The 6,802-nt window shown below is 44.2% G+C and overlaps 1 pseudogene; it reads left to right on the forward strand.

Annotated features, from left to right (window-relative positions):
* Positions 1,144-6,802, forward strand: part of LOC109234685 — a 19,125-nt pseudogene continuing 13,466 nt past the window's right edge.

A 6,802-nucleotide genomic window follows, 5' to 3' on the forward strand; every position in this document is an offset into this window, starting at 1 on the left:
TATTGCTGGATGGCAGGAACCTGCTGCAGATAACAGTCAACCAACACTTGGCCAAGTGGGTGAAAGAGTTAGAGTTGAGGGTTATTTGGTCACGTATCCAAATGGGTTGCCCCCCTGTGCAAAGTACATCCGTCATGACCTCCCATGTCACCCGTGGTCTGTCATGGTAATAGTCGACGTCACTGGTGAACGGAGGTAGCCGCAACACCTGGCGAATTGTTGGAACTTTAGCATTGACCACCGTACCCCGAACAATCACATCCCTACCCAAGTGCAATGGGCAGTTGGCGTAAAATTCTCGAACCAACATCTTGTTAACTGGTGCAGGGTCATTAAATAGGAATTCCATTTCCCGCCTCCGTATTTCTTCATACATCTCCACCTTTTCGGCTCGAAGGGCTACCCGATCAATCGGGATCTCATGGATAAAGGTCTTTGTAGCCTTGGCGTTGAAGTCGTCCTCCGCCAGTTCCGATTGGAATCTGGACTCATCATAAGTAGGTCGCTGGGATGGGCCTCCAGATCGCCTTTGTCTTTTGGGAGCCATATGACCTGCAAATAATCAAACGAACCATCAAAATATGCCCTAACTAGTGCCAATCAGATGGTTACTCAGACTTCACCACCCGATGACACCAAATACTTCCCCTTAATTCATTCATAACAACCTCCACAATAGCCCCATAATTTTCTTACCACTTCCGGCATAATACACCCCACACTTACTCCTTTCAATGTTACACATGAGATATAACACCACCATATAGCAACTACCACCATACCACCAATCAACTACACATCATCAACCATCAATTACAACACCCCAAACCTAGGTTGGGCTTAAAACACCCCAAAAATATACAGCATAGTACCAAAATTTTCGGCCAACACATGACCCAATACCATACTACACCACAAAAATCTAGTTTAGGCCTCCAAACTACCAAAACCACTTCACAATTATTTAATAATGGAGACCCAATTAATTTGGCACCAAACAACCTCATAAACATCAACTACAACAATGGCAAACATAAAAGAAACTACTAACTTAACAAAATACACTACTTAGAAGAGAAAGAAATAGAGAGAGAGAAAAATAACTTACTTGAGTTGAAGAGAGGGAGAAGTGGAGGTGTGTTAATGGAGGTTGGGGAGGAAGGGGGTAAAGGAGAAGGAAGAGAAGAGAGTAATGGAAGAGAGAGGAAGAAAGAATGGGAAGAGGTGGGGGGCTAAATTACGGGTAGTAGGAATAGAAAAGGGGGGTGTTGATTTTTATTTAGGTTAAAAGGTGTTTAAAAAAGAAAAAAAATAAAATTTTACTTACCTACTTACCTGGCCGCGTCTGGGTCTGCCGCGGTTCTGCCGCGGTCGCGGTAGAACCGGGAGCAGTAAGGTTCAGAGAGTCCATTTGGTCGAGGCCCCTCTCTGATTCTAACGCCCAGTTTTTTTTTTTGAATAGACTAAAAAGGTTACAATTACAATAATGTCATGGGTTGCCTCCCACGTAGCGCCTGATTTAACGTCGCGGCACGACTCATATGAGCGCAATTAAGGTTCGCTCGACCTTTGGGGTTCATTCAAATGCAGCTCGGTCATCTCCTTAGGCTCGTTCATACCCACATACAATTTCAACCGCTGACCATTGACTCTAAATGTACAAGAGTCATCTTTAGTAGCAACTTCCACAGCTCCGGATGGAAACACTTCAACCACGCGAAATGGTCCAGACCACCTTGACTTTAGCTTACCCGGGAACAACCGCATTCTTGAGTTATAAAGCAATACCCTGTCCCAGGTTTGAAATTTCGCTCAATGATGTTCTGATCGTGAAGCCTCTTCATTCTCTCTTTATACAACCTTGTGCTCTCAAAAGCAAGATACCGGAACTCCTCTAGCTCATGTAATTCAGTGACTCTTGACGTGCCCGCAGCTTCCAAGTCTAAGTTCAGCTGTTTCAGTGCCCACCACGCTTTATGTTCAAGTTCTACAGGTAGGTGACAGGCCTTCCCAAACACCAACTTATATGGTGACATACCAATTGGTGTCTTGAAAGCTGTCCTGTAAGCCCATAGTGCATCATCTAGCTTCCTTGACCAGTCAGTTCTTGTAGCGTTTACAGTTTTTGCCAACATGCTCTTGATCTCTCTGTTGGACACCTCAACCTGTCCACTAGTCTGTGGGTGGTACGGAGTAGCCACCTTGTGGCGCACATCATATTTAGCCAACAACTTCTCGAAGGCCCGGTTGCAGAAGTGAGTGCCTCCGTCGCTGATAATTGTGCGCGGTGTCCCAAAGCGGGTGAATATGTTCTTCTTTAGAAAACCCGCCACCACCTTAGCATCATTGGTGGGTNGTGTCCACTAACGGGCCATTCCTGGCTCGGCTCCGATAACGCAATTCCGGGAGGAGTCGGTAGTTGGGCACTGGATCCCTTCGGACCTGGAGAATGTGTGACGCTGGGTCCGGGGTTTGGTGAACCAACTGGTCGCTCCTCTAGTTGAAGTATCGGGCCCCTTTTTCGTTGCCTAGGTTACACCTTCGGAATACCCCATAAGGGAATTTTTTCACTCCCCCCAATCTTCACTTTACGCCACGCCGACTCCCCTTTCGTCATAAGGCGTGGAATTAGACCAAGGGGAATCTCTATAGGAACTAGTCCCTTATATTTCGCACATAGGAGATCGAGACACAGCCCCAGGGCTATGGGGAAAGATGTAGATCGATCGACCCTACGATAGACAACTACATAGAGGGTCTCTACTAGTCTATATATTCTTTAGATTTACGTTTCCCCCCCGTAAGTAAAAAGTAATTTACAAACCTATAGAGGTCTGCAAGTTTCACATCTAAGTAATACCCGATCCGATAGTTTACGATATAGATAGATAGATATATATTTATAAAGAACATTCTAAGAAAAGATATTAATAGATATCGGTAGTTGTCCGGTCGTACCCAAACAATAATATTCCAGAGGGAAATGCACCTAAGATCAAATATTTCGAGTCGGCTTCCGTAGAAAATTCAGACTTTCTTTTTGATGCTGCGATCACATAAAAACATAAACTTTGAGGCTCAATAGCTAAATACATGGCAATTGAATCATAAGCCGAGATCATAAAGAGCATACCGCGAGTAGGAAGTGGAATTAATACAATGGATTCAAAAGCATCAAACCTCTCTTGTTCGAAAGAATTGAAACACATCGAAATGGTACCAGCCGTACTTAATAATAGAAGGATTTGGCAGAAATATGTAAAATTGTCCCTCCTAAAAAGATTATTCCAGAATAAATGGGCAATAGTTAGGAGAGGTGCGCCAGCGGCGAGCAGAAGCAAGGTTATTAGATACCTCAGGAAAGCCCGGCCAGAACCACACGTGCAAGTTTCCCTGCATGTGGCTCGTCCGTGATAACTTCTTCGGATTTGTGTGAACTAGCGGACCGATCACTAAGTGGGATGCTCCCTCCAGCATGAGCGAACCCTTTCGGAACTGGTTAAGAATGGGTGGCACTATCCCAGCCCGGATCCAGCCAGGTTCTATTGATCATGTCCACTTCCCAACAGTTGTACCTTGTCTTGGGGCGTCTTTGGCTTTACGATAGAAAGCTCGCCGGAGAAAGCCAGGTGCCGTAGGTAAGCTCTATTTGGCCCGGAGCATTGATTTCCCATAACGAATAGGCTAGCTCTATCTCTCAATTACCTATCCTGTGCTCGAGAAGGTCCCTCAGTTCCTCGGCAGCACCTCGAGGTGCATTTAGTTGTCTTACATGAGACGAGGGCTATTCCCCACTCCATGGCATGACACCTTTCGCTCATCCATTCCGCCCGTCCAGACGCGGCGCCCTTTCTCATTATCATCTACCGCCCTTTCTTTCCTCCCGGCTATTCACGCATGAAGATCGTCGTATGTATGCTCGACTTCGGTTGCCGGTGCTATAATAGGTAGAAGTACATTATGGCAGGATCAGTCACCCGGGCAAACAACCCTCCTCCAAGAAGAATTGTGCTATGCCCCCCCGATCCCTATAGAGCGAAAGAGCTGCCTGGTGATCCCTAGGTTGCAGCACGTCCGGTCGTTAACTCCTCGCGCCGCTGCCGCCATTTCTAGGACCGACCGACGCCTCACCTGCACAGGTACCTACATAGTGTAGTCTCGGTCGCACATTCAACATAGCGTTCGGACTCATGTGCCTTCCAGAACCAGGGGTATTCGAGCCTGCTGCGTACGATTAGCCAGCCTTGCGGCGGCAAAAGGATTAGATGTCCCCCCATGCTACGGTTCCCTGCGGTCCAAACCCGGTGCCGTTTTAGGTTAGGGAGCTGGACGATAATAGCTCCTCCGCATCCCAAAGCGCGCTGCCCTCCTAGGCGCGCAACACTAAGTAATCCAAGCCAACCCACATTACTGACTAACGGTGGATAATCATATTTCTTAGAGGTACTAAATACAACTCCATGAATGAGCAAAATGAAGGTTGCATTAATGATAAAGATCTCTGGGGAAACCGCTATAAAAAGATTGAACATGTGGGAGGATCCGAACGAATTCTGCTTTCATTTCCCCCGTATGGAGCACTGAGTTACTTACGTTACGGTCTTCAGCAGGCAGGCTGCACTCTAGGCGGCTAGGAAGGCTCGCTAGACCAGCAGCCAGACCAAGAATGAATGTGTAATGATGGTGATTCCACACCAGGCTCAATAAATAATTGAATGTAGAAAGGGGATCCTAAACAAAAAAGGAGTCCATGACCCCTTTTTAGAGCGTATAAGGGGAGGTCGAATTCCAAACCTTTTCTCTCGAGTATACCCATTACCAAAAAATATACGTCACTTTGGGACACATGCGCATAGCCGCCGCGCGTGGCTAAAGGTCAACCAAAAAAAAGAGCTCAAACTCTTTTTTTTTTTTAGTTCCACTGAGAAAGTCTTTTCTTATAAAAGACGCCACTCTACGAGGGAAGATGCAGATAAAAGGCCAATAGCCTGATGTCAGCTTCTACGGCATAAGCTTTAGATCTATCAACGAATAATAAACATTTCATAAGAAAAGAAAAATTTTTTGTTTAAATCTCAAAGAAAGGTATAGGTGAAATTTGGAACAGTCATTTCAATCTTTTTCTTCCAATTCTAAGAAAGAAAAATCCGTCAATAAATGACGAACTCCATTATACAGATGATAGGACAGGGCTAAGGCAGTAATCTCGACGGAGATTAGGATGAGCTTTGATGAATAAAAGAAGAATTGGTAGAAATTCTCATAGGTGAAGCAAATCAAACCAATTTTCAGACAAAGAAGATAAAAAAAGAAAAGTATAGTGGCTAGGAAAGCTCCGGAGATTCTATGGGAAATTGAAAACGTCGAAGTAAGCTGTGGCTTATAAATAGGAAGATGAGGAGATAAGGGGCGAAGGATATTCATGATATTCGGAAAGATTTATGTTCATTCGCTCTGCTCGCAGAGCGGTATACCGAAAAAAAGAAGCGACTACCTTACTTAAGCAATTCTTCTTATTCTTATTCTTTCTTAGTTGATCAAAGATCAAGAGGTCTTTATAGGTTGTAATGTAGGCTAAGGGACGGGCAGGATATATTTGGATATAGTGACTAACCTCCCTAAGCACTTTTAATACACACTTCCTTTTATTTCACCTTTATGTTCAACCCAATCATTATTCCACATTTTGTTTCACTTGTGACCCCCACTTTTCTTTAGGTACAACTGGCTTCTTCTCTCTCTTTGTTTTTTCCAGAGATTTATTGTACACTGCCAGTTCACCAATTAAAACCTTCATCCTTGATTCCCCCTTTTTTTTCCTAACTCTCTCCCACCCCACACTTTGACTTTTGTACATTCTTTAGTGATTCAAGTGCTTCTAGGAGGTAAAGGTTCGAACACAGCGATTTAGATCGTTATAGGGTTATCAAAGAACAGGCTTCAGGCTCAAAAAGGGTTAACTATGGTAATATGCACAGGTGGATTCTCAAGTATAGAGGGTTGCACAAAGAAATGCCTCAATCATCTCTAAAACCAAACGACTTCTATTTCGCTTTGCAAACACACAGGGCAAGTTCTAGGTATCATATGCAAGCATAGGATGCAAGTAACAACTCACACACACTTAGCATGTAACTCATTCCGAATCAGTTCATCAACACAATCATACGAGTGTTCAAGCAAGGCAAGATGTGCAAAATTAAGGCATATATTATGAGTCCACAAACAAGCTTAGACGTCGCACCCTCAGTTCGTTTTTGTTATTCTCAGGTGTGTACATCTAGGGTTGCATTCTAGCCTTCACCCATCTTGGTCCTAAAACTACAAAAGAAAAATCTACCTAACCCGGTTCAAGAAAAACCCTTGGAAAAGAACCGTGGTCAAAAGAAAAACCAAGGGAGAATTGCTACACTACCTTAAAAAATAAAATAAAATACAGAAAAATCTACCTGGACTACTTCCCTCAAGAGTACTGTCCAAGTGGTCCGTCCTCAGGAAGAGTCCTCTACTTTTTTTTTATATCTGACTTTGACCCTCAAGAGACCCGTCGACAAGTGTCCGTCTTTGGGCCAAGTCAGCTACTCCTAATATAAACATACTCAAATATATACAACACATCACTCTAATGTTACAGCACAACAACATCTATATACATTCCAATACACAGTTAGAACAAGTCTCCCACCCCACACTTAAAATCATGGCATGTCCCCATGTCATATCAAGAAAGTAAAGAGCAGAAGGGTTAGAAGACTTCCCTGAGACTCAATCAGAGTCGGAGACGGTGCTGGGGTCTACATGG

This window comes from Nicotiana attenuata, chromosome 11 (genome assembly GCF_001879085.1).
Source record: "Nicotiana attenuata strain UT chromosome 11, NIATTr2, whole genome shotgun sequence".
Lineage (NCBI taxonomy): Eukaryota > Viridiplantae > Streptophyta > Magnoliopsida > Solanales > Solanaceae > Nicotiana > Nicotiana attenuata.